The following is a 24,751-nucleotide window of genomic DNA, read 5'->3' on the forward strand; positions in this document are numbered from 1 at the left end:
ACACACACACAAAAAAAAAACGTCACAGAAACACGGAATAATAAAAAAAGCAAAAAGAAGGGTGCCATCAGCACTCGGTGTTCCCAGGTGGTCTCCCTCCCAAGTACTGACCGAGCCCAATGCTGCTTAGCTTCGGGGATCGGACGAGAACCGGCGTATTCAGCATGGTATGGCCGATGGCAGGGATGCTGTGTTTCCGACTGCACCTGTATCGTGCTATGTGCATTCGCCCAGTGAATGTATTGCTCCATCACGTACGCGGCAGTCTTTCCGCGAACAATACACGCACACGTCGATTACTCCGTTTGTGGTTGTTCGCTGCATGCGTGCGTGCAAGTAAGTCATGCTCGCTCACAAAAACAAGAAAGAGGGGGAGCGCATTATGCGTGCGTTGCAGCCCACAATGTGCCACTTTATCGACGAGTTGTCATTGAGCTGTATGCGGGCGGGCGTGATAGCGAAGCGGTTAGAAGCTCGTGCGACTAAATTTTGCATGCAGCATTACGTCCGTCATTCCGCGCAGAATATCGCGTAGTGGCCTGCATATTGGTTTCACACTTCGGCGTCGGCTCTACCAGCAGGCTCCAGTTGAACGTAAGTAACAGTAAAAGCAGCTGCCCACACACACACACACACAAAAAAAAACGTCACAGAAACACGGAATAATAAAAAAAAGCAAAAAGAAGGGTGCCATCAGCACTCGGTGTTCCCAGGTGGTCTCCCTCCCAAGTACTGACCGAGCCCAATGCTGCTTAGCTTCGGGGATCGGACGAGAACCGGCGTATTCAGCGTGGTATGGCCGATGGCATGGATGCTGTGTTTCCTACTGCACCTGTATCGTGCTATGTGCATTCGCCCAGTGAATGTATTGCTCCATCACGTACGCGGCAGTCTTTCCGCGAACAATACACGCACACGTCGATTACTCCGTTTGTGGTTGTTCGCTGCATGCGTGCGTGCAAGTAAGTCATGCTCGCTCACAAAAACAAGAAAGAGGGGGAGCGCATTATGCGTGCGTTGCAGCCCACAATGTGCCACTTTATCGACGAGTTGTCATTGAGCTGTATGCGGGCGGGCGTGATAGCGAAGCGGTTAGAAGCTCGTGCGACTAAATTTTGCATGCAGCATTACGTCCGTCATTCCGCGCAGAATATCGCGTAGTGGCCTGCATATTGGTTTCACACTTCGGCGTCGGCTCTACCAGCAGGCTCCAGTTGAACGTAAGTAACAGTAAAAGCAGCTGCCCACACACACACACACAAAAAAAAAACGTCACAGAAACACGGAATAATAAAAAAAAAGCAAAAAGAAGGGTGCCATCAGCACTCGGTGTTCCCAGGTGGTCTCCCTCCCAAGTACTGACCGAGCCCAATGCTGCTTAGCTTCGGGGATCGGACGAGAACCGGCGTATTCAGCATGGTATGGCCGATGGCATGGATGCTGTGTTTCCTACTGCACCTGTATCGTGCTATGTGCATTCGCCCAGTGAATGTATTGCTCCATCACGTACGCGGCAGTCTTTCCGCGAACAATACACGCACACGTCGATTACTCCGTTTGTGGATGTTCGCTGCATGCGTGCGTGCAAGTAAGTCATGCTCGCTCACAAAAACAAGAAAGAGGGGGAGCGCATTATGCGTGCGTTGCAGCCCACAATGTGCCACTTTATCGACGAGTTGTCATTGAGCTGTATGCGGGCGGGCGTGATAGCGAAGCGGTTAGAAGCTCGTGCGACTAAATTTTGCATGCAGCATTACGTCCGTCATTCCGCGCAGAATATCGCGTAGTGGCCTGCATATTGGTTTCACACTTCGGCGTCGGCTCTACCAGCAGGCTCCAGTTGAACGTAAGTAACAGTAAAAGCAGCTGCCCACACACACACACACAAAAAAAAACGTCACAGAAACACGGAATAATAAAAAAAAGCAAAAAGAAGGGTGCCATCAGCACTCGGTGTTCCCAGGTGGTCTCCCTCCCAAGTACTGACCGAGCCCAATGCTGCTTAGCTTCGGGGATCGGACGAGAACCGGCGTATTCAGCATGGTATGGCCGATGGCATGGATGCTGTGTTTCCTACTGCACCTGTATCGTGCTATGTGCATTCGCCCAGTGAATGTATTGCTCCATCACGTACGCGGCAGTCTTTCCGCGAACAATACACGCACACGTCGATTACTCCGTTTGTGGTTGTTCGCTGCATGCGTGCGTGCAAGTAAGTCATGCTCGCTCACAAAAACAAGAAAGAGGGGGAGCGCATTATGCGTGCGTTGCAGCCCACAATGTGCCACTTTATCGACGAGTTGTCATTGAGCTGTATGCGGGCGGGCGTGATAGCGAAGCGGTTAGAAGCTCGTGCGACTAAATTTTGCATGCAGCATTACGTCCGTCATTCCGCGCAGAATATCGCGTAGTGGCCTGCATATTGGTTTCACACTTCGGCGTCGGCTCTACCAGCAGGCTCCAGTTGAACGTAAGTAACAGTAAAAGCAGCTGCCCACACACACACACACACAAAAAAAAACGTCACAGAAACACGGAATAATAAAAAAAAGCAAAAAGAAGGGTGCCATCAGCACTCGGTGTTCCCAGGTGGTCTCCCTCCCAAGTACTGACCGAGCCCAATGCTGCTTAGCTTCGGGGATCGGACGAGAACCGGCGTATTCAGCATGGTATGGCCGATGGCAGGGATGCTGTGTTTCCGACTGCACCTGTATCGTGCTATGTGCATTCGCCCAGTGAATGTATTGCTCCATCACGTACGCGGCAGTCTTTCCGCGAACAATACACGCACACGTCGATTACTCCGTTTGTGGTTGTTCGCTGCATGCGTGCGTGCAAGTAAGTCATGCTCGCTCACAAAAACAAGAAAGAGGGGGAGCGCATTATGCGTGCGTTGCAGCCCACAATGTGCCACTTTATCGACGAGTTGTCATTGAGCTGTATGCGGGCGGGCGTGATAGCGAAGCGGTTAGAAGCTCGTGCGACTAAATTTTGCATGCAGCATTACGTCCGTCATTCCGCGCAGAATATCGCGTAGTGGCCTGCATATTGGTTTCACACTTCGGCGTCGGCTCTACCAGCAGGCTCCAGTTGAACGTAAGTAACAGTAAAAGCAGCTGCCCACACACACACACACACAAAAAAAAACGTCACAGAAACACGGAATAATAAAAAAAAGCAAAAAGAAGGGTGCCATCAGCACTCGGTGTTCCCAGGTGGTCTCCCTCCCAAGTACTGACCGAGCCCAATGCTGCTTAGCTTCGGGGATCGGACGAGAACCGGCGTATTCAGCGTGGTATGGCCGATGGCATGGATGCTGTGTTTCCTACTGCACCTGTATCGTGCTATGTGCATTCGCCCAGTGAATGTATTGCTCCATCACGTACGCGGCAGTCTTTCCGCGAACAATACACGCACACGTCGATTACTCCGTTTGTGGTTGTTCGCTGCATGCGTGCGTGCAAGTAAGTCATGCTCGCTCACAAAAACAAGAAAGAGGGGGAGCGCATTATGCGTGCGTTGCAGCCCACAATGTGCCACTTTATCGACGAGTTGTCATTGAGCTGTATGCGGGCGGGCGTGATAGCGAAGCGGTTAGAAGCTCGTGCGACTAAATTTTGCATGCAGCATTACGTCCGTCATTCCGCGCAGAATATCGCGTAGTGGCCTGCATATTGGTTTCACACTTCGGCGTCGGCTCTACCAGCAGGCTCCAGTTGAACGTAAGTAACAGTAAAAGCAGCTGCCCACACACACACACACAAAAAAAAAACGTCACAGAAACACGGAATAATAAAAAAAAAGCAAAAAGAAGGGTGCCATCAGCACTCGGTGTTCCCAGGTGGTCTCCCTCCCAAGTACTGACCGAGCCCAATGCTGCTTAGCTTCGGGGATCGGACGAGAACCGGCGTATTCAGCATGGTATGGCCGATGGCATGGATGCTGTGTTTCCTACTGCACCTGTATCGTGCTATGTGCATTCGCCCAGTGAATGTATTGCTCCATCACGTACGCGGCAGTCTTTCCGCGAACAATACACGCACACGTCGATTACTCCGTTTGTGGATGTTCGCTGCATGCGTGCGTGCAAGTAAGTCATGCTCGCTCACAAAAACAAGAAAGAGGGGGAGCGCATTATGCGTGCGTTGCAGCCCACAATGTGCCACTTTATCGACGAGTTGTCATTGAGCTGTATGCGGGCGGGCGTGATAGCGAAGCGGTTAGAAGCTCGTGCGACTAAATTTTGCATGCAGCATTACGTCCGTCATTCCGCGCAGAATATCGCGTAGTGGCCTGCATATTGGTTTCACACTTCGGCGTCGGCTCTACCAGCAGGCTCCAGTTGAACGTAAGTAACAGTAAAAGCAGCTGCCCACACACACACACACAAAAAAAAACGTCACAGAAACACGGAATAATAAAAAAAAGCAAAAAGAAGGGTGCCATCAGCACTCGGTGTTCCCAGGTGGTCTCCCTCCCAAGTACTGACCGAGCCCAATGCTGCTTAGCTTCGGGGATCGGACGAGAACCGGCGTATTCAGCATGGTATGGCCGATGGCATGGATGCTGTGTTTCCTACTGCACCTGTATCGTGCTATGTGCATTCGCCCAGTGAATGTATTGCTCCATCACGTACGCGGCAGTCTTTCCGCGAACAATACACGCACACGTCGATTACTCCGTTTGTGGTTGTTCGCTGCATGCGTGCGTGCAAGTAAGTCATGCTCGCTCACAAAAACAAGAAAGAGGGGGAGCGCATTATGCGTGCGTTGCAGCCCACAATGTGCCACTTTATCGACGAGTTGTCATTGAGCTGTATGCGGGCGGGCGTGATAGCGAAGCGGTTAGAAGCTCGTGCGACTAAATTTTGCATGCAGCATTACGTCCGTCATTCCGCGCAGAATATCGCGTAGTGGCCTGCATATTGGTTTCACACTTCGGCGTCGGCTCTACCAGCAGGCTCCAGTTGAACGTAAGTAACAGTAAAAGCAGCTGCCCACACACACACACACACAAAAAAAACGTCACAGAAACACGGAATAATAAAAAAAAGCAAAAAGAAGGGTGCCATCAGCACTCGGTGTTCCCAGGTGGTCTCCCTCCCAAGTACTGACCGAGCCCAATGCTGCTTAGCTTCGGGGATCGGACGAGAACCGGCGTATTCAGCATGGTATGGCCGATGGCAGGGATGCTGTGTTTCCGACTGCACCTGTATCGTGCTATGTGCATTCGCCCAGTGAATGTATTGCTCCATCACGTACGCGGCAGTCTTTCCGCGAACAATACACGCACACGTCGATTACTCCGTTTGTGGTTGTTCGCTGCATGCGTGCGTGCAAGTAAGTCATGCTCGCTCACAAAAACAAGAAAGAGGGGGAGCGCATTATGCGTGCGTTGCAGCCCACAATGTGCCACTTTATCGACGAGTTGTCATTGAGCTGTATGCGGGCGGGCGTGATAGCGAAGCGGTTAGAAGCTCGTGCGACTAAATTTTGCATGCAGCATTACGTCCGTCATTCCGCGCAGAATATCGCGTAGTGGCCTGCATATTGGTTTCACACTTCGGCGTCGGCTCTACCAGCAGGCTCCAGTTGAACGTAAGTAACAGTAAAAGCAGCTGCCCACACACACACACACACAAAAAAAAACGTCACAGAAACACGGAATAATAAAAAAAAGCAAAAAGAAGGGTGCCATCAGCACTCGGTGTTCCCAGGTGGTCTCCCTCCCAAGTACTGACCGAGCCCAATGCTGCTTAGCTTCGGGGATCGGACGAGAACCGGCGTATTCAGCATGGTATGGCCGATGGCAGGGATGCTGTGTTTCCGACTGCACCTGTATCGTGCTATGTGCATTCGCCCAGTGAATGTATTGCTCCATCACGTACGCGGCAGTCTTTCCGCGAACAATACACGCACACGTCGATTACTCCGTTTGTGGTTGTTCGCTGCATGCGTGCGTGCAAGTAAGTCATGCTCGCTCACAAAAACAAGAAAGAGGGGGAGCGCATTATGCGTGCGTTGCAGCCCACAATGTGCCACTTTATCGACGAGTTGTCATTGAGCTGTATGCGGGCGGGCGTGATAGCGAAGCGGTTAGAAGCTCGTGCGACTAAATTTTGCATGCAGCATTACGTCCGTCATTCCGCGCAGAATATCGCGTAGTGGCCTGCATATTGGTTTCACACTTCGGCGTCGGCTCTACCAGCAGGCTCCAGTTGAACGTAAGTAACAGTAAAAGCAGCTGCCCACACACACACACACACAAAAAAAAACGTCACAGAAACACGGAATAATAAAAAAAAGCAAAAAGAAGGGTGCCATCAGCACTCGGTGTTCCCAGGTGGTCTCCCTCCCAAGTACTGACCGAGCCCAATGCTGCTTAGCTTCGGGGATCGGACGAGAACCGGCGTATTCAGCATGGTATGGCCGATGGCATGGATGCTGTGTTTCCTACTGCACCTGTATCGTGCTATGTGCATTCGCCCAGTGAATGTATTGCTCCATCACGTACGCGGCAGTCTTTCCGCGAACAATACACGCACACGTCGATTACTCCGTTTGTGGTTGTTCGCTGCATGCGTGCGTGCAAATAAGTCATGCTCGCTCACAAAAACAAGAAAGAGGGGGAGCGCATTATGCGTGCGTTGCAGCCCACAATGTGCCACTTTATCGACGAGTTGTCCTTGAGCTGTATGCGGGCGGGCGTGATAGCGAAGCGGTTAGAAGCTCGTGCGACTAAATTTTGCATGCAGCATTACGTCCGTCATTCCGCGCAGAATATCGCGTAGTGGCCTGCATATTGGTTTCACACTTCGGCGTCGGCTCTACCAGCAGGCTCCAGTTGAACGTAAGTAACAGTAAAAGCAGCTGCCCACACACACACACACACAAAAAAAAACGTCACAGAAACACGGAATAATAAAAAAAAGCAAAAAGAAGGGTGCCATCAGCACTCGGTGTTCCCAGGTGGTCTCCCTCCCAAGTACTGACCGAGCCCAATGCTGCTTAGCTTCGGGGATCGGACGAGAACCGGCGTATTCAGCATGGTATGGCCGATGGCATGGATGCTGTGTTTCCTACTGCACCTGTATCGTGCTATGTGCATTCGCCCAGTGAATGTATTGCTCCATCACGTACGCGGCAGTCTTTCCGCGAACAATACACGCACACGTCGATTACTCCGTTTGTGGATGTTCGCTGCATGCGTGCGTGCAAGTAAGTCATGCTCGCTCACAAAAACAAGAAAGAGGGGGAGCGCATTATGCGTGCGTTGCAGCCCACAATGTGCCACTTTATCGACGAGTTGTCATTGAGCTGTATGCGGGCGGGCGTGATAGCGAAGCGGTTAGAAGCTCGTGCGACTAAATTTTGCATGCAGCATTACGTCCGTCATTCCGCGCAGAATATCGCGTAGTGGCCTGCATATTGGTTTCACACTTCGGCGTCGGCTCTACCAGCAGGCTCCAGTTGAACGTAAGTAACAGTAAAAGCAGCTGCCCACACACACACACACACAAAAAAAAAACGTCACAGAAACAAGGAATAATAAAAAAAAGCAAAAAGAAGGGTGCCATCAGCACTCGGTGTTCCCAGGTGGTCTCCCTCCCAAGTACTGACCGAGCCCAATGCTGCTTAGCTTCGGGGATCGGACGAGAACCGGCGTATTCAGCATGGTATGGCCGATGGCAGGGATGCTGTGTTTCCGACTGCACCTGTATCGTGCTATGTGCATTCGCCCAGTGAATGTATTGCTCCATCACGTACGCGGCAGTCTTTCCGCGAACAATACACGCACACGTCGATTACTCCGTTTGTGGTTGTTCGCTGCATGCGTGCGTGCAAGTAAGTCATGCTCGCTCACAAAAACAAGAAAGAGGGGGAGCGCATTATGCGTGCGTTGCAGCCCACAATGTGCCACTTTATCGACGAGTTGTCATTGAGCTGTATGCGGGCGGGCGTGATAGCGAAGCGGTTAGAAGCTCGTGCGACTAAATTTTGCATGCAGCATTACGTCCGTCATTCCGCGCAGAATATCGCGTAGTGGCCTGCATATTGGTTTCACACTTCGGCGTCGGCTCTACCAGCAGGCTCCAGTTGAACGTAAGTAACAGTAAAAGCAGCTGCCCACACACACACACACACACAAAAAAAACGTCACAGAAACACGGAATAATAAAAAAAAGCAAAAAGAAGGGTGCCATCAGCACTCGGTGTTCCCAGGTGGTCTCCCTCCCAAGTACTGACCGAGCCCAATGCTGCTTAGCTTCGGGGATCGGACGAGAACCGGCGTATTCAGCATGGTATGGCCGATGGCAGGGATGCTGTGTTTCCGACTGCACCTGTATCGTGCTATGTGCATTCGCCCAGTGAATGTATTGCTCCATCACGTACGCGGCAGTCTTTCCGCGAACAATACACGCACACGTCGATTACTCCGTTTGTGGTTGTTCGCTGCATGCGTGCGTGCAAGTAAGTCATGCTCGCTCACAAAAACAAGAAAGAGGGGGAGCGCATTATGCGTGCGTTGCAGCCCACAATGTGCCACTTTATCGACGAGTTGTCATTGAGCTGTATGCGGGCGGGCGTGATAGCGAAGCGGTTAGAAGCTCGTGCGACTAAATTTTGCATGCAGCATTACGTCCGTCATTCCGCGCAGAATATCGCGTAGTGGCCTGCATATTGGTTTCACACTTCGGCGTCGGCTCTACCAGCAGGCTCCAGTTGAACGTAAGTAACAGTAAAAGCAGCTGCCCACACACACACACACACAAAAAAAACGTCACAGAAACACGGAATAATAAAAAAAAGCAAAAAGAAGGGTGCCATCAGCACTCGGTGTTCCCAGGTGGTCTCCCTCCCAAGTACTGACCGAGCCCAATGCTGCTTAGCTTCGGGGATCGGACGAGAACCGGCGTATTCAGCATGGTATGGCCGATGGCATGGATGCTGTGTTTCCTACTGCACCTGTATCGTGCTATGTGCATTCGCCCAGTGAATGTATTGCTCCATCACGTACGCGGCAGTCTTTCCGCGAACAATACACGCACACGTCGATTACTCCGTTTGTGGTTGTTCGCTGCATGCGTGCGTGCAAGTAAGTCATGCTCGCTCACAAAAACAAGAAAGAGGGGGAGCGCATTATGCGTGCGTTGCAGCCCACAATGTGCCACTTTATCGACGAGTTGTCATTGAGCTGTATGCGGGCGGGCGTGATAGCGAAGCGGTTAGAAGCTCGTGCGACTAAATTTTGCATGCAGCATTACGTCCGTCATTCCGCGCAGAATATCGCGTAGTGGCCTGCATATTGGTTTCACACTTCGGCGTCGGCTCTACCAGCAGGCTCCAGTTGAACGTAAGTAACAGTAAAAGCAGCTGCCCACACACACACACACAAAAAAAAACGTCACAGAAACACGGAATAATAAAAAAAAAGCAAAAAGAAGGGTGCCATCAGCACTCGGTGTTCCCAGGTGGTCTCCCTCCCAAGTACTGACCGAGCCCAATGCTGCTTAGCTTCGGGGATCGGACGAGAACCGGCGTATTCAGCATGGTATGGCCGATGGCATGGATGCTGTGTTTCCTACTGCACCTGTATCGTGCTATGTGCATTCGCCCAGTGAATGTATTGCTCCATCACGTACGCGGCAGTCTTTCCGCGAACAATACACGCACACGTCGATTACTCCGTTTGTGGATGTTCGCTGCATGCGTGCGTGCAAGTAAGTCATGCTCGCTCACAAAAACAAGAAAGAGGGGGAGCGCATTATGCGTGCGTTGCAGCCCACAATGTGCCACTTTATCGACGAGTTGTCATTGAGCTGTATGCGGGCGGGCGTGATAGCGAAGCGGTTAGAAGCTCGTGCGACTAAATTTTGCATGCAGCATTACGTCCGTCATTCCGCGCAGAATATCGCGTAGTGGCCTGCATATTGGTTTCACACTTCGGCGTCGGCTCTACCAGCAGGCTCCAGTTGAACGTAAGTAACAGTAAAAGCAGCTGCCCACACACACACACACAAAAAAAAACGTCACAGAAACACGGAATAATAAAAAAAAGCAAAAAGAAGGGTGCCATCAGCACTCGGTGTTCCCAGGTGGTCTCCCTCCCAAGTACTGACCGAGCCCAATGCTGCTTAGCTTCGGGGATCGGACGAGAACCGGCGTATTCAGCATGGTATGGCCGATGGCAGGGATGCTGTGTTTCCGACTGCACCTGTATCGTGCTATGTGCATTCGCCCAGTGAATGTATTGCTCCATCACGTACGCGGCAGTCTTTCCGCGAACAATACACGCACACGTCGATTACTCCGTTTGTGGTTGTTCGCTGCATGCGTGCGTGCAAGTAAGTCATGCTCGCTCACAAAAACAAGAAAGAGGGGGAGCGCATTATGCGTGCGTTGCAGCCCACAATGTGCCACTTTATCGACGAGTTGTCATTGAGCTGTATGCGGGCGGGCGTGATAGCGAAGCGGTTAGAAGCTCGTGCGACTAAATTTTGCATGCAGCATTACGTCCGTCATTCCGCGCAGAATATCGCGTAGTGGCCTGCATATTGGTTTCACACTTCGGCGTCGGCTCTACCAGCAGGCTCCAGTTGAACGTAAGTAACAGTAAAAGCAGCTGCCCACACACACACACACACAAAAAAAACGTCACAGAAACACGGAATAATAAAAAAAAGCAAAAAGAAGGGTGCCATCAGCACTCGGTGTTCCCAGGTGGTCTCCCTCCCAAGTACTGACCGAGCCCAATGCTGCTTAGCTTCGGGGATCGGACGAGAACCGGCGTATTCAGCATGGTATGGCCGATGGCATGGATGCTGTGTTTCCTACTGCACCTGTATCGTGCTATGTGCATTCGCCCAGTGAATGTATTGCTCCATCACGTACGCGGCAGTCTTTCCGCGAACAATACACGCACACGTCGATTACTCCGTTTGTGGTTGTTCGCTGCATGCGTGCGTGCAAGTAAGTCATGCTCGCTCACAAAAACAAGAAAGAGGGGGAGCGCATTATGCGTGCGTTGCAGCCCACAATGTGCCACTTTATCGACGAGTTGTCATTGAGCTGTATGCGGGCGGGCGTGATAGCGAAGCGGTTAGAAGCTCGTGCGACTAAATTTTGCATGCAGCATTACGTCCGTCATTCCGCGCAGAATATCGCGTAGTGGCCTGCATATTGGTTTCACACTTCGGCGTCGGCTCTACCAGCAGGCTCCAGTTGAACGTAAGTAACAGTAAAAGCAGCTGCCCACACACACACACACAAAAAAAAACGTCACAGAAACACGGAATAATAAAAAAAAAGCAAAAAGAAGGGTGCCATCAGCACTCGGTGTTCCCAGGTGGTCTCCCTCCCAAGTACTGACCGAGCCCAATGCTGCTTAGCTTCGGGGATCGGACGAGAACCGGCGTATTCAGCATGGTATGGCCGATGGCATGGATGCTGTGTTTCCTACTGCACCTGTATCGTGCTATGTGCATTCGCCCAGTGAATGTATTGCTCCATCACGTACGCGGCAGTCTTTCCGCGAACAATACACGCACACGTCGATTACTCCGTTTGTGGATGTTCGCTGCATGCGTGCGTGCAAGTAAGTCATGCTCGCTCACAAAAACAAGAAAGAGGGGGAGCGCATTATGCGTGCGTTGCAGCCCACAATGTGCCACTTTATCGACGAGTTGTCATTGAGCTGTATGCGGGCGGGCGTGATAGCGAAGCGGTTAGAAGCTCGTGCGACTAAATTTTGCATGCAGCATTACGTCCGTCATTCCGCGCAGAATATCGCGTAGTGGCCTGCATATTGGTTTCACACTTCGGCGTCGGCTCTACCAGCAGGCTCCAGTTGAACGTAAGTAACAGTAAAAGCAGCTGCCCACACACACACACACAAAAAAAAACGTCACAGAAACACGGAATAATAAAAAAAAGCAAAAAGAAGGGTGCCATCAGCACTCGGTGTTCCCAGGTGGTCTCCCTCCCAAGTACTGACCGAGCCCAATGCTGCTTAGCTTCGGGGATCGGACGAGAACCGGCGTATTCAGCATGGTATGGCCGATGGCAGGGATGCTGTGTTTCCGACTGCACCTGTATCGTGCTATGTGCATTCGCCCAGTGAATGTATTGCTCCATCACGTACGCGGCAGTCTTTCCGCGAACAATACACGCACACGTCGATTACTCCGTTTGTGGTTGTTCGCTGCATGCGTGCGTGCAAGTAAGTCATGCTCGCTCACAAAAACAAGAAAGAGGGGGAGCGCATTATGCGTGCGTTGCAGCCCACAATGTGCCACTTTATCGACGAGTTGTCATTGAGCTGTATGCGGGCGGGCGTGATAGCGAAGCGGTTAGAAGCTCGTGCGACTAAATTTTGCATGCAGCATTACGTCCGTCATTCCGCGCAGAATATCGCGTAGTGGCCTGCATATTGGTTTCACACTTCGGCGTCGGCTCTACCAGCAGGCTCCAGTTGAACGTAAGTAACAGTAAAAGCAGCTGCCCACACACACACACACACAAAAAAAACGTCACAGAAACACGGAATAATAAAAAAAAGCAAAAAGAAGGGTGCCATCAGCACTCGGTGTTCCCAGGTGGTCTCCCTCCCAAGTACTGACCGAGCCCAATGCTGCTTAGCTTCGGGGATCGGACGAGAACCGGCGTATTCAGCATGGTATGGCCGATGGCATGGATGCTGTGTTTCCTACTGCACCTGTATCGTGCTATGTGCATTCGCCCAGTGAATGTATTGCTCCATCACGTACGCGGCAGTCTTTCCGCGAACAATACACGCACACGTCGATTACTCCGTTTGTGGTTGTTCGCTGCATGCGTGCGTGCAAGTAAGTCATGCTCGCTCACAAAAACAAGAAAGAGGGGGAGCGCATTATGCGTGCGTTGCAGCCCACAATGTGCCACTTTATCGACGAGTTGTCATTGAGCTGTATGCGGGCGGGCGTGATAGCGAAGCGGTTAGAAGCTCGTGCGACTAAATTTTGCATGCAGCATTACGTCCGTCATTCCGCGCAGAATATCGCGTAGTGGCCTGCATATTGGTTTCACACTTCGGCGTCGGCTCTACCAGCAGGCTCCAGTTGAACGTAAGTAACAGTAAAAGCAGCTGCCCACACACACACACACAAAAAAAACGTCACAGAAACACGGAATAATAAAAAAAAAGCAAAAAGAAGGGTGCCATCAGCACTCGGTGTTCCCAGGTGGTCTCCCTCCCAAGTACTGACCGAGCCCAATGCTGCTGATTCGGGGATCGGACGAGAACCGGCGTATTCAGCATGGTATGGCCGATGGCATGGATGCTGTGTTTCCTACTGCACCTGTATCGTGCTATGTGCATTCGCCCAGTGAATGTATTGCTCCATCACGTACGCGGCAGTCTTTCCGCGAACAATACACGCACACGTCGATTACTCCGTTTGTGGATGTTCGCTGCATGCGTGCGTGCAAGTAAGTCATGCTCGCTCACAAAAACAAGAAAGAGGGGGAGCGCATTATGCGTGCGTTGCAGCCCACAATGTGCCACTTTATCGACGAGTTGTCATTGAGCTGTATGCGGGCGGGCGTGATAGCGAAGCGGTTAGAAGCTCGTGCGACTAAATTTTGCATGCAGCATTACGTCCGTCATTCCGCGCAGAATATCGCGTAGTGGCCTGCATATTGGTTTCACACTTCGGCGTCGGCTCTACCAGCAGGCTCCAGTTGAACGTAAGTAACAGTAAAAGCAGCTGCCCACACACACACACACACACACAAAAAAAACGTCACAGAAACACGGAATAATAAAAAAAAGCAAAAAGAAGGGTGCCATCAGCACTCGGTGTTCCCAGGTGGTCTCCCTCCCAAGTACTGACCGAGCCCAATGCTGCTTAGCTTCGGGGATCGGACGAGAACCGGCGTATTCAGCATGGTATGGCCGATGGCAGGGATGCTGTGTTTCCGACTGCACCTGTATCGTGCTATGTGCATTCGCCCAGTGAATGTATTGCTCCATCACGTACGCGGCAGTCTTTCCGCGAACAATACACGCACACGTCGATTACTCCGTTTGTGGTTGTTCGCTGCATGCGTGCGTGCAAGTAAGTCATGCTCGCTCACAAAAACAAGAAAGAGGGGGAGCGCATTATGCGTGCGTTGCAGCCCACAATGTGCCACTTTATCGACGAGTTGTCATTGAGCTGTATGCGGGCGGGCGTGATAGCGAAGCGGTTAGAAGCTCGTGCGACTAAATTTTGCATGCAGCATTACGTCCGTCATTCCGCGCAGAATATCGCGTAGTGGCCTGCATATTGGTTTCACACTTCGGCGTCGGCTCTACCAGCAGGCTCCAGTTGAACGTAAGTAACAGTAAAAGCAGCTGCCCACACACACACACACACAAAAAAAACGTCACAGAAACACGGAATAATAAAAAAAAGCAAAAAGAAGGGTGCCATCAGCACTCGGTGTTCCCAGGTGGTCTCCCTCCCAAGTACTGACCGAGCCCAATGCTGCTTAGCTTCGGGGATCGGACGAGAACCGGCGTATTCAGCATGGTATGGCCGATGGCATGGATGCTGTGTTTCCTACTGCACCTGTATCGTGCTATGTGCATTCGCCCAGTGAATGTATTGCTCCATCACGTACGCGGCAGTCTTTCCGCGAACAATACACGCACACGTCGATTACTCCGTTTGTGGTTGTTCGCTGCATGCGTGCGTGCAAGTAAGTCATGCTCGCTCACAAAAACAAGAAAGAGGGGGAGCGCATTATGCGTGCGTTGCAGCCCACAATGTGCCACTTTATCGACGAGTTGTCATTGAGCTGTATGCGGGCGGGCGTGATAGCGAAGCGGTTAGAAGCTCGTGCGACTAAATTTTGCATGCAGCATTACGTCCGTCATTCCGCGCAGAATATCGCGTAGTGGCCTGCATATTGGTTTCACACTTCGGCGTCGGCTCTACCAGCAGGCTCCAGTTGAACGTAAGTAACAGTAAAAGCAGCTGCCCACACACACACACACAAAAAAAACGTCACAGAAACACGGAATAATAAAAAAAAAGCAAAAAGAAGGGTGCCATCAGCACTCGGTGTTCCCAGGTGGTCTCCCTCCCAAGTACTGACCGAGCCCAATGCTGCTTAGCTTCGGGGATCGGACGAGAACCGGCGTATTCAGCATGGTATGGCCGATGGCATGGATGCTGTGTTTCCTACTGCACCTGTATCGTGCTATGTGCATTCGCCCAGTGAATGTATTGCTCCATCACGTACGCGGCAGTCTTTCCGCGAACAATACACGCACACGTCGATTACTCCGTTTGTGGATGTTCGCTGCATGCGTGCGTGCAAGTAAGTCATGCTCGCTCACAAAAACAAGAAAGAGGGGGAGCGCATTATGCGTGCGTTGCAGCCCACAATGTGCCACTTTATCGACGAGTTGTCATTGAGCTGTATGCGGGCGGGCGTGATAGCGAAGCGGTTAGAAGCTCGTGCGACTAAATTTTGCATGCAGCATTACGTCCGTCATTCCGCGCAGAATATCGCGTAGTGGCCTGCATATTGGTTTCACACTTCGGCGTCGGCTCTACCAGCAGGCTCCAGTTGAACGTAAGTAACAGTAAAAGCAGCTGCCCACACACACACACACACAAAAAAAAACGTCACAGAAACACGGAATAATAAAAAAAAGCAAAAAGAAGGGTGCCATCAGCACTCGGTGTTCCCAGGTGGTCTCCCTCCCAAGTACTGACCGAGCCCAATGCTGCTTAGCTTCGGGGATCGGACGAGAACCGGCGTATTCAGCATGGTATGGCCGATGGCAGGGATGCTGTGTTTCCGACTGCACCTGTATCGTGCTATGTGCATTCGCCCAGTGAATGTATTGCTCCATCACGTACGCGGCAGTCTTTCCGCGAACAATACACGCACACGTCGATTACTCCGTTTGTGGTTGTTCGCTGCATGCGTGCGTGCAAGTAAGTCATGCTCGCTCACAAAAACAAGAAAGAGGGGGAGCGCATTATGCGTGCGTTGCAGCCCACAATGTGCCACTTTATCGACGAGTTGTCATTGAGCTGTATGCGGGCGGGCGTGATAGCGAAGCGGTTAGAAGCTCGTGCGACTAAATTTTGCATGCAGCATTACGTCCGTCATTCCGCGCAGAATATCGCGTAGTGGCCTGCATATTGGTTTCACACTTCGGCGTCGGCTCTACCAGCAGGCTCCAGTTGAACGTAAGTAACAGTAAAAGCAGCTGCCCACACACACACACACAAAAAAAAAACGTCACAGAAACACGGAATAATAAAAAAAAAGCAAAAAGAAGGGTGCCATCAGCACTCGGTGTTCCCAGGTGGTCTCCCTCCCAAGTACTGACCGAGCCCAATGCTGCTTAGCTTCGGGGATCGGACGAGAACCGGCGTATTCAGCATGGTATGGCCGATGGCATGGATGCTGTGTTTCCTACTGCACCTGTATCGTGCTATGTGCATTCGCCCAGTGAATGTATTGCTCCATCACGTACGCGGCAGTCTTTCCGCGAACAATACACGCACACGTCGATTACTCCGTTTGTGGATGTTCGCTGCATGCGTGCGTGCAAGTAAGTCATGCTCGCTCACAAAAACAAGAAAGAGGGGGAGCGCATTATGCGTGCGTTGCAGCCCACAATGTGCCACTTTATCGACGAGTTGTCATTGAGCTGTATGCGGGCGGGCGTGATAGCGAAGCGGTTAGAAGCTCGTGCGACTAAATTTTGCATGCAGCATTACGTCCGTCATTCCGCGCAGAATATCGCGTAGTGGCCTGCATATTGGTTTCACACTTCGGCGTCGGCTCTACCAGCAGGCTCCAGTTGAACGTAAGTAACAGTAAAAGCAGCTGCCCACACACACACACACACAAAAAAAACGTCACAGAAACACGGAATAATAAAAAAAAGCAAAAAGAAGGGTGCCATCAGCACTCGGTGTTCCCAGGTGGTCTCCCTCCCAAGTACTGACCGAGCCCAATGCTGCTTAGCTTCGGGGATCGGACGAGAACCGGCGTATTCAGCATGGTATGGCCGATGGCAGGGATGCTGTGTTTCCGACTGCACCTGTATCGTGCTATGTGCATTCGCCCAGTGAATGTATTGCTCCATCACGTACGCGGCAGTCTTTCCGCGAACAATACACGCACACGTCGATTACTCCGTTTGTGGTTGTTCGCTGCATGCGTGCGTGCAAGTAAGTCATGCTCGCTCACAAAAACAAGAAAGAGGGGGAGCGCATTATGCGTGCGTTGCAGCCCACAATGTGCCACTTTATCGACGAGTTGTCATTGAGCTGTATGCGGGCGGGCGTGATAGCGAAGCGGTTAGAAGCTCGTGCGACTAAATTTTGCATGCAGCATTACGTCCGTCATTCCGCGCAGAATATCGCGTAGTGGCCTGCATATTGGTTTCACACTTCGGCGTCGGCTCTACCAGCAGGCTCCAGTTGAACGTAAGTAACAGTAAAAGCAGCTGCCCACACACACACACACACAAAAAAAAAACGTCACAGAAACACGGAATAATAAAAAAAAGCAAAAAGAAGGGTGCCATCAGCACTCGGTGTTCCCAGGTGGTCTCCCTCCCAAGTACTGACCGAGCCCAATGCTGCTTAGCTTCGGGGATTTTTTTTTTTTTTTTTTTTTTTTTTTTCTTTATTGCCGGATTTCTCCTCGTACAATGGACAGGAATTCTTGCTGGAATTCCACATACATACACATAAGTTGCATTAAAAACGAGACTCGTACTTTGCCTCGTGTTGTTAGGTTAGTAGGGCTCTTGTGTTAGCAACTGATCAAACACAGGTAGCCATTCTGGAGGATCGGAAAGTGTCCTGTAGACGTCGCGGACGTACATGACAGCCTCTCTGAAGTACACTTTTGACGGTTGTGATTTAACATTCTCGTGTCTTATATCCATTCGTGTCTTCCATACACTGTGCATTGTCAACAACATCAGGAGATCACACGGCACGTCCCCTGTCTGATCAAACGGCAGAAATCGAATCCCATGAGGTGTAAGTGGAAGTTGCTTTTTGAGGGTCCGTTGTAAAATGTCCCACAGAAAAACCGAGTCTGAACAGTCTAAAAATACGTGCTCGATGGTTTCGGGCTTATTGCATATTGTACAGTTAGTACTCCAAGGGACGAAAATACCTTTTTCTTTAAGCCAGGGTTTTACAGGGAGCGTGCCGGTGTGAAGAAAGAAGAAAAACGTCTTGGTCGACGCTCTAACAGGCATCTTTTTAACGCGACTCAAAACATTACGTTCTCGTCCTAGTACATATAAGGAATGATAGATCGGCACAGGACACATCACATCAAGCAAGTCTCTGTACAATTTTTTCTTTGTTACATCCGAGAGATATTCAATCGAAAAGTGGCTTTTCAAAAAACGGAAAGCATCAATGACTTCTTTCAAAAACCCTTTCAATGGAACATGATTAGTAGAATACGATGACACTATGTATTCGGGTAATGCCTGGCTCAAAAACACTTGACAAATACTCTGTAGGAAAGCATCGTTCTGTTGCCTCAAGAAAAAGAACCGTGTAACAACTTGTTTAAGAAATAAATGCGATAAGCCTAGCCCTCCGTTTTTAACCAACTGAAACAAGTTCAGACGACTGGTACGCTCCCAGTTCGACCCCCAAATAAAAACAGCAAACAGTCTGTGTAACTTTTGGACAGACATCCTTGCCATGCAAAGCACTTGCATCATATAGAAAACTTTTGTTACCATGAACATATTACACACAGTTGCACGTGTAAAGATTGAGAAATCGCGTCCGCCCCATTTTGTTGTTTGGGATTTAACCCGGTCAATTTCACCCGCCCATTGGTCTTTGTTTCCGCGATAGTGTTTCAATGGAATGCCAAGGTATTTGCCCGGCGTATCAGTAAATCTTATACCTTCTAACTGTGTCGGCCTCTCGTCCCATTCGCCGTGCCAGAATCCTAGGCACTTTTGCCAACTAATGGCGCTTCCAGTTAGGCTGCAAAATGTTTTTGCTTCCTTAATGGCACTTTCGATGCTTTTTTGAGTTCGGCAAAAGATTGCGATGTCGTCTGCGTATGAGAGGATTTTAATTTCGTGCGTTAAGAAGCGATAGCCGCATATCGTTTTGTTGTTCAGAATCTTTAAACAGAACGGTTCAAGATATATGGCGAATAGCAGGCTTGAGGCTGGGCATCCTTGGCGCACACTAGACCTTACTGGTATTCCTTCGCTAAGCTTTTTGTTAATGATAAGCTTAGTAGTACAGTTTTTATATGCCATTTTCACGCCTTCACTTATTATGCTGCCTACGTTAACTTGTTCTAGCACTGCGAACAGTATGCTATGTGCGACTTTGTCGAAAGCTTTCTCTAGATCTAGTTGAAGCATTGCTATCTTTCCGGAAAAAGCGTCACAACCTTCTAGTATGCTTCTGGTGGTATGTATGTTTGTGAATATGCTTCGTCCTTTAATCCCGCATGTTTGATGTGGGCCAACTATAGCTGTAATTACTGACTGGAGTCTTCTTGCTACTACTTTCATAAAGATCTTATAATCTACATTTGTCAAACTTATGGGCCGATAAGATTCTACTGACTGCAATTTGGAAGGTTCATCGGTTTTAGGAATTAAAACTACGTGACTTAGTTTGAACGATGGAGGCATTTGTTTACTATCGTAGGCTTCTGCTATAACATGGTATAGTATTTCTGCTACTTCGTTCTTAAAAACTTTATAGAACGCTGATCCGAGGCCGTCTGGCCCAGGCGTCTTTCCTTTGCTCAAATCTTCAATTGCTTGTTTGATTTCATCTCTAGTAATTTGTCTTTCAAGCTCTAGTTTAATATCCTCGTCAAGCCTTGGCATTTGCTTAACATAGTTGTTTATAAGTATGTCATTTACTTGCACTTCTGTGCCGAGCAAACTACGGTATCGCTCTACAAATGCTGTTTCAATGACGTTCTTATCTGTCGACACTTCGTTATGATAGCGAATCTCATTTATTTCGTTTTTTGTTGCATATCTTTTTTCTTCACCAATCGCCCTCTTAGTTGGTCTTTCGCCTAACCAAAGCCTCTCTGAACGCGCTCTAATAACAGCGCCTTTATATTTTTCTTCTTCCATCTGTTCCATCTGTCTTTTAACAACTTCGACTTCACTTTTAAACAAACCCGGTATTGTAGTCTCTGCATTCAAAAGGAAATCAAGTGTGCACTGTAGTTCCTTTTCCTTTTGTTTTTCTTTATGTCGTAGTATGCATGATCTGTCTATTGCACTTAGTTTAACTTCGCACTTGAATTGTTCCCAAGCTTCGATGAAATTTGTGTGACTCGTGGACACTAATTCCAATTTCTCGCGTACTATTTGGACAAATGTGTCGTCGGTTAAGAGCTGTTCATTTAATTTCCACAGTTCCCAGTTGAATGCAGAGACTTTGCGCTTTCTGCCTATTTCAAACATTACGAAGCTATGATCACTAAAACTAACATGTTTCACGGCATAGTTACAGCACATAGACATAACATCCGAAGAGATATAAACGCGATCTAATCGTGCATGGCTTTGGCCCTGAAAGTGGGTAAATTGCACTTGATTTCCACGGAATATATCCCCTACATCAACAAGGCCACATTCATCCACCAACGCCTTAAGCTGTAGGGCACTTTTGTCTCGTACAGGTTCATTCTTAACTGAGTCTTCGGGCATGCAAATACAATTAAAATCGCCAAGCAAAATGAGTTGCCTGTCACACTTTAGAAAGCCAGCCACACCATCAAAAAAAACTTTTCTTTCTGAAATTTGGTTCGGCGCGTACACACATATAATTCGCCATTGTACTTGGTTTAAATAAAAGTCGCACAATGCTAACCGTCCGTCATCAGAGGTGATAACACCCTCCTCAACGATTCCGATACCTCGTTTCAGAAAGATAGCACAACCGCCACACTTTCCAACGGCATGGCAAACACAAACGTTGAAATCTAATGCGTAAGTTTGGACCATGTGGTCCGCTTGCTCCTCGCTGTCTATTTTCGATTCCTGTAAGGCTAGAATATCGATGGTATTTTCTTTTAGCAGACGTCTTAACTGCACTTGCCGCTTTCTTGCCGTGAGACCGCGCACATTCAGCGTGCCTATTCTTAATGCCGATAAGGACGTTGAGTTCATAGAAAGCGAAAGGGCAAGCGGACCGCTGGGTGATTGTGCTGAATTGACAGGATGCACACTTACACAGTTATATTGCTCTAATTCTGAGTGCTTCGTCAAGCATGGCGAAGCCGGGGCGTTTTCCTTGTCGGTAGGCATGGCGACGTTTCGTGCTGCGCGTCCCGCTCCAGTCTAGCGGTAAAGTCGTCTCTCGGACAGCAGCCCTCCGCTAACGCGGAGGCCCTGTCGGTGTAGTCCTCCTGTCTGGAGGCACGTTGGGCTTCACCTTCAGGGGAGCCCTACGATGGGGCCCTGCCTTTGGGGGCGGTTCACCAGCGTTGACCTTCTCGCGGTTGTCTTCTATGGTGATTTCTCGTGGTCTCTTTGAGACGGCGACGCCAGGGTTGGTTTTTGCTTCTTCCGAGTTGATGCCCTCCATTGCGGTTCCGCTCTCTTCCGTCTCGACTGTTTCGCTAACGGCAGCACAGTTGCTAGGGGTTTTCTCAGCCTCTGGCGTATTTTGTGGTTCGTTGTTCTTTCCATTTACGCTAGACGCAGATTTCATAGGTCCCTTGTTTTCGGATGGGACAGAAGGCGTGGCACCCGACGTTGTCGGCTTTTCGCCTCCACTGACGGTCTCCTCCGCGTCGACTTGGTCCATGAGGTGCTCATCGACGGTGTCGCTTCGCCCAGTTCCGGTCACACTGGCGTAGCTACGCGCGCATTGACTCTCGTCGTGGCCATAGCGACGACAGAGCTTGCAACGCGGGACTCGGCACTCGCGCCGTATGTGACCGGTGCCATGGCACCGGAGGCAGAGCGGGGGTCTGCCTGGGACGTGCACGAGCGCATGGTCTTCCCCGACGCGGAGTTGATGAGGCAGGTCCTCCACGGTAACGCCTACCTTCAGCCGTAGGGACACCAGGCGCGTGTGGGAGCCTTTGTCGTTGCAGCCTGCAACGCGCCACTTTTCCCTCGAAATTTCGCTGACCTTGCCAAAAGGCGCCAGGGCACCTCTGACTTCGTCGTCCGGAGTCGTATGTAGAAGCCAATACAGCTTCATCCTGACGTCTTGATTTCGAGGGTCTATTACCATGCATCGGTGGTCCTTTACGCTGAAGGTTGGAGCAGACAAAATCTTTTGTTTGCCCTTTTCGTCCTTGAAAGTGATGGCCCAAACATGGTTCATCTGATAGGCGCCGAGGGCCTCCACTTCGGGCATCAGCTGCAGATAGTCAAGTGCCTCACGGAAATGCTCGACTCGGTAGGGCCTCGCCTTCACGTCTCCGTGCAAAAAAACAGTCGTTGTAACTGTCGATCCTGTAGGTAGTTGCGGCAAAATAACCTGGTAGTCATCCTTCGGTGTGTCGTTCAACCTGAGACCGCGGCCCTGCTGGGCCGCTGTAACCGCCCCTTCGGAGCAAAACATTCCGCGACCGTTCACTGCGGTGGCCGGAAGTGGAAAGCTTAGCTTCGGGGATCGGACGAGAACCGGCGTATTCAGCATGGTATGGCCGATGGCAGGGATGCTGTGTTTCCGACTGCACCTGTATCGTGCTATGTGCATTCGCCCAGTGAATGTATTGCTCCATCACGTACGCGGCAGTCTTTCCGCGAACAATACACGCACACGTCGATTACTCCGTTTGTGGTTGTTCGCTGCATGCGTGCGTGCAAGTAAGTCATGCTCGCTCACAAAAACAAGAAAGAGGGGGAGCGCATTATGCGTGCGTTGCAGCCCACAATGTGCCACTTTATCGACGAGTTGTCATTGAGCTGTATGCGGGCGGGCGTGATAGCGAAGCGGTTAGAAGCTCGTGCGACTAAATTTTGCATGCAGCATTACGTCCGTCATTCCGCGCAGAATATCGCGTAGTGGCCTGCATATTGGTTTCACACTTCGGCGTCGGCTCTACCAGCAGGCTCCAGTTGAACGTAAGTAACAGTAAAAGCAGCTGCCCACACACACACACACAAAAAAAAAACGTCACAGAAACACGGAATAATAAAAAAAAGCAAAAAGAAGGGTGCCATCAGCACTCGGTGTTCCCAGGTGGTCTCCCTCCCAAGTACTGACCGAGCCCAATGCTGCTTAGCTTCGGGGATCGGACGAGAACCGGCGTATTCAGCATGGTATGGCCGATGGCATGGATGCTGTGTTTCCTACTGCACCTGTATCGTGCTATGTGCATTCGCCCAGTGAATGTATTGCTCCATCACGTACGCGGCAGTCTTTCCGCGAACAATACACGCACACGTCGATTACTCCGTTTGTGGTTGTTCGCTGCATGCGTGCGTGCAAGTAAGTCATGCTCGCTCACAAAAACAAGAAAGAGGGGGAGCGCATTATGCGTGCGTTGCAGCCCACAATGTGCCACTTTATCGACGAGTTGTCATTGAGCTGTATGCGGGCGGGCGTGATAGCGAAGCGGTTAGAAGCTCGTGCGACTAAATTTTGCATGCAGCATTACGTCCGTCATTCCGCGCAGAATATCGCGTAGTGGCCTGCATATTGGTTTCACACTTCGGCGTCGGCTCTACCAGCAGGCTCCAGTTGAACGTAAGTAACAGTAAAAGCAGCTGCCCACACACACACACACAAAAAAAAACGTCACAGAAACACGGAATAATAAAAAAAAGCAAAAAGAAGGGTGCCATCAGCACTCGGTGTTCCCAGGTGGTCTCCCTCCCAAGTACTGACCGAGCCCAATGCTGCTTAGCTTCGGGGATCGGACGAGAACCGGCGTATTCAGCATGGTATGGCCGATGGCATGGATGCTGTGTTTCCTACTGCACCTGTATCGTGCTATGTGCATTCGCCCAGTGAATGTATTGCTCCATCACGTACGCGGCAGTCTTTCCGCGAACAATACACGCACACGTCGATTACTCCGTTTGTGGATGTTCGCTGCATGCGTGCGTGCAAGTAAGTCATGCTCGCTCACAAAAACAAGAAAGAGGGGGAGCGCATTATGCGTGCGTTGCAGCCCACAATGTGCCACTTTATCGACGAGTTGTCATTGAGCTGTATGCGGGCGGGCGTGATAGCGAAGCGGTTAGAAGCTCGTGCGACTAAATTTTGCATGCAGCATTACGTCCGTCATTCCGCGCAGAATATCGCGTAGTGGCCTGCATATTGGTTTCACACTTCGGCGTCGGCTCTACCAGCAGGCTCCAGTTGAACGTAAGTAACAGTAAAAGCAGCTGCCCACACACACACACAAAAAAAAAACGTCACAGAAACACGGAATAATAAAAAAAAGCAAAAAGAAGGGTGCCATCAGCACTCGGTGTTCCCAGGTGGTCTCCCTCCCAAGTACTGACCGAGCCCAATGCTGCTTAGCTTCGGGGATCGGACGAGAACCGGCGTATTCAGCATGGTATGGCCGATGGCAGGGATGCTGTGTTTCCGACTGCACCTGTATCGTGCTATGTGCATTCGCCCAGTGAATGTATTGCTCCATCACGTACGCGGCAGTCTTTCCGCGAACAATACACGCACACGTCGATTACTCCGTTTGTGGTTGTTCGCTGCATGCGTGCGTGCAAGTAAGTCATGCTCGCTCACAAAAACAAGAAA

At 50.4% G+C, this 24,751-nt stretch overlaps 30 non-coding genes and 1 pseudogene across 30 annotated transcripts; all 31 read right to left on the reverse strand.

Moving 5' to 3' along the window:
- Window positions 1–62: 62 nt before the first annotated feature.
- Window positions 63–181, reverse strand: LOC139058672 (5S ribosomal RNA). The gene has a single exon (XR_011513659.1). It is a non-coding gene; the product is annotated as a 5S ribosomal RNA (ribosomal RNA).
- A 507-nt stretch (window positions 182–688) lies between these two features.
- LOC139058106 (5S ribosomal RNA) lies at window positions 689–807 on the reverse strand. The gene has a single exon (XR_011513269.1). It is a non-coding gene; the product is annotated as a 5S ribosomal RNA (ribosomal RNA).
- A 507-nt stretch (window positions 808–1,314) lies between these two features.
- Window positions 1,315–1,433, reverse strand: LOC139058673 (5S ribosomal RNA). The gene has a single exon (XR_011513660.1). It is a non-coding gene; the product is annotated as a 5S ribosomal RNA (ribosomal RNA).
- A 505-nt stretch (window positions 1,434–1,938) lies between these two features.
- Window positions 1,939–2,057, reverse strand: LOC139058674 (5S ribosomal RNA). Its single transcript, XR_011513661.1, has one exon. It is a non-coding gene; the product is annotated as a 5S ribosomal RNA (ribosomal RNA).
- Window positions 2,058–2,564: 507 nt separating this feature from the next.
- LOC139058675 (5S ribosomal RNA) lies at window positions 2,565–2,683 on the reverse strand. Its single transcript, XR_011513662.1, has one exon. It is a non-coding gene; the product is annotated as a 5S ribosomal RNA (ribosomal RNA).
- A 507-nt stretch (window positions 2,684–3,190) lies between these two features.
- LOC139058108 (5S ribosomal RNA) lies at window positions 3,191–3,309 on the reverse strand. The gene has a single exon (XR_011513271.1). It is a non-coding gene; the product is annotated as a 5S ribosomal RNA (ribosomal RNA).
- A 507-nt stretch (window positions 3,310–3,816) lies between these two features.
- Window positions 3,817–3,935, reverse strand: LOC139058676 (5S ribosomal RNA). The gene has a single exon (XR_011513663.1). It is a non-coding gene; the product is annotated as a 5S ribosomal RNA (ribosomal RNA).
- A 505-nt stretch (window positions 3,936–4,440) lies between these two features.
- On the reverse strand, window positions 4,441–4,559 carry LOC139058677 (5S ribosomal RNA). The gene has a single exon (XR_011513664.1). It is a non-coding gene; the product is annotated as a 5S ribosomal RNA (ribosomal RNA).
- Window positions 4,560–5,065: 506 nt separating this feature from the next.
- LOC139058678 (5S ribosomal RNA) lies at window positions 5,066–5,184 on the reverse strand. Its single transcript, XR_011513665.1, has one exon. It is a non-coding gene; the product is annotated as a 5S ribosomal RNA (ribosomal RNA).
- Window positions 5,185–5,691: 507 nt separating this feature from the next.
- On the reverse strand, window positions 5,692–5,810 carry LOC139058680 (5S ribosomal RNA). Its single transcript, XR_011513667.1, has one exon. It is a non-coding gene; the product is annotated as a 5S ribosomal RNA (ribosomal RNA).
- A 507-nt stretch (window positions 5,811–6,317) lies between these two features.
- LOC139058681 (5S ribosomal RNA) lies at window positions 6,318–6,436 on the reverse strand. The gene has a single exon (XR_011513668.1). It is a non-coding gene; the product is annotated as a 5S ribosomal RNA (ribosomal RNA).
- Window positions 6,437–6,943: 507 nt separating this feature from the next.
- Window positions 6,944–7,062, reverse strand: LOC139058682 (5S ribosomal RNA). Its single transcript, XR_011513669.1, has one exon. It is a non-coding gene; the product is annotated as a 5S ribosomal RNA (ribosomal RNA).
- Window positions 7,063–7,570: 508 nt separating this feature from the next.
- On the reverse strand, window positions 7,571–7,689 carry LOC139058683 (5S ribosomal RNA). The gene has a single exon (XR_011513670.1). It is a non-coding gene; the product is annotated as a 5S ribosomal RNA (ribosomal RNA).
- A 508-nt stretch (window positions 7,690–8,197) lies between these two features.
- Window positions 8,198–8,316, reverse strand: LOC139058684 (5S ribosomal RNA). The gene has a single exon (XR_011513671.1). It is a non-coding gene; the product is annotated as a 5S ribosomal RNA (ribosomal RNA).
- A 506-nt stretch (window positions 8,317–8,822) lies between these two features.
- Window positions 8,823–8,941, reverse strand: LOC139058685 (5S ribosomal RNA). Its single transcript, XR_011513672.1, has one exon. It is a non-coding gene; the product is annotated as a 5S ribosomal RNA (ribosomal RNA).
- Window positions 8,942–9,447: 506 nt separating this feature from the next.
- LOC139058686 (5S ribosomal RNA) lies at window positions 9,448–9,566 on the reverse strand. The gene has a single exon (XR_011513673.1). It is a non-coding gene; the product is annotated as a 5S ribosomal RNA (ribosomal RNA).
- A 505-nt stretch (window positions 9,567–10,071) lies between these two features.
- Window positions 10,072–10,190, reverse strand: LOC139058687 (5S ribosomal RNA). The gene has a single exon (XR_011513674.1). It is a non-coding gene; the product is annotated as a 5S ribosomal RNA (ribosomal RNA).
- A 506-nt stretch (window positions 10,191–10,696) lies between these two features.
- On the reverse strand, window positions 10,697–10,815 carry LOC139058688 (5S ribosomal RNA). Its single transcript, XR_011513675.1, has one exon. It is a non-coding gene; the product is annotated as a 5S ribosomal RNA (ribosomal RNA).
- Window positions 10,816–11,321: 506 nt separating this feature from the next.
- LOC139058689 (5S ribosomal RNA) lies at window positions 11,322–11,440 on the reverse strand. The gene has a single exon (XR_011513676.1). It is a non-coding gene; the product is annotated as a 5S ribosomal RNA (ribosomal RNA).
- A 505-nt stretch (window positions 11,441–11,945) lies between these two features.
- Window positions 11,946–12,064, reverse strand: LOC139058691 (5S ribosomal RNA). The gene has a single exon (XR_011513678.1). It is a non-coding gene; the product is annotated as a 5S ribosomal RNA (ribosomal RNA).
- Window positions 12,065–12,570: 506 nt separating this feature from the next.
- Window positions 12,571–12,689, reverse strand: LOC139058692 (5S ribosomal RNA). The gene has a single exon (XR_011513679.1). It is a non-coding gene; the product is annotated as a 5S ribosomal RNA (ribosomal RNA).
- A 505-nt stretch (window positions 12,690–13,194) lies between these two features.
- Window positions 13,195–13,311, reverse strand: LOC139058303 (5S ribosomal RNA; annotated as a pseudogene).
- A 510-nt stretch (window positions 13,312–13,821) lies between these two features.
- On the reverse strand, window positions 13,822–13,940 carry LOC139058693 (5S ribosomal RNA). The gene has a single exon (XR_011513680.1). It is a non-coding gene; the product is annotated as a 5S ribosomal RNA (ribosomal RNA).
- Window positions 13,941–14,446: 506 nt separating this feature from the next.
- Window positions 14,447–14,565, reverse strand: LOC139058694 (5S ribosomal RNA). Its single transcript, XR_011513681.1, has one exon. It is a non-coding gene; the product is annotated as a 5S ribosomal RNA (ribosomal RNA).
- Window positions 14,566–15,070: 505 nt separating this feature from the next.
- Window positions 15,071–15,189, reverse strand: LOC139058695 (5S ribosomal RNA). The gene has a single exon (XR_011513682.1). It is a non-coding gene; the product is annotated as a 5S ribosomal RNA (ribosomal RNA).
- Window positions 15,190–15,696: 507 nt separating this feature from the next.
- Window positions 15,697–15,815, reverse strand: LOC139058696 (5S ribosomal RNA). The gene has a single exon (XR_011513683.1). It is a non-coding gene; the product is annotated as a 5S ribosomal RNA (ribosomal RNA).
- Window positions 15,816–16,322: 507 nt separating this feature from the next.
- On the reverse strand, window positions 16,323–16,441 carry LOC139058697 (5S ribosomal RNA). Its single transcript, XR_011513684.1, has one exon. It is a non-coding gene; the product is annotated as a 5S ribosomal RNA (ribosomal RNA).
- A 506-nt stretch (window positions 16,442–16,947) lies between these two features.
- On the reverse strand, window positions 16,948–17,066 carry LOC139058698 (5S ribosomal RNA). The gene has a single exon (XR_011513685.1). It is a non-coding gene; the product is annotated as a 5S ribosomal RNA (ribosomal RNA).
- A 6,133-nt stretch (window positions 17,067–23,199) lies between these two features.
- Window positions 23,200–23,318, reverse strand: LOC139058699 (5S ribosomal RNA). The gene has a single exon (XR_011513686.1). It is a non-coding gene; the product is annotated as a 5S ribosomal RNA (ribosomal RNA).
- Window positions 23,319–23,823: 505 nt separating this feature from the next.
- Window positions 23,824–23,942, reverse strand: LOC139058700 (5S ribosomal RNA). Its single transcript, XR_011513687.1, has one exon. It is a non-coding gene; the product is annotated as a 5S ribosomal RNA (ribosomal RNA).
- A 504-nt stretch (window positions 23,943–24,446) lies between these two features.
- LOC139058702 (5S ribosomal RNA) lies at window positions 24,447–24,565 on the reverse strand. Its single transcript, XR_011513689.1, has one exon. It is a non-coding gene; the product is annotated as a 5S ribosomal RNA (ribosomal RNA).
- Window positions 24,566–24,751: the final 186 nt, after the last annotated feature.

Source organism: Dermacentor albipictus, chromosome 3, assembly GCF_038994185.2.
Source record: "Dermacentor albipictus isolate Rhodes 1998 colony chromosome 3, USDA_Dalb.pri_finalv2, whole genome shotgun sequence".
Classification (NCBI taxonomy): domain Eukaryota; kingdom Metazoa; phylum Arthropoda; class Arachnida; order Ixodida; family Ixodidae; genus Dermacentor; species Dermacentor albipictus.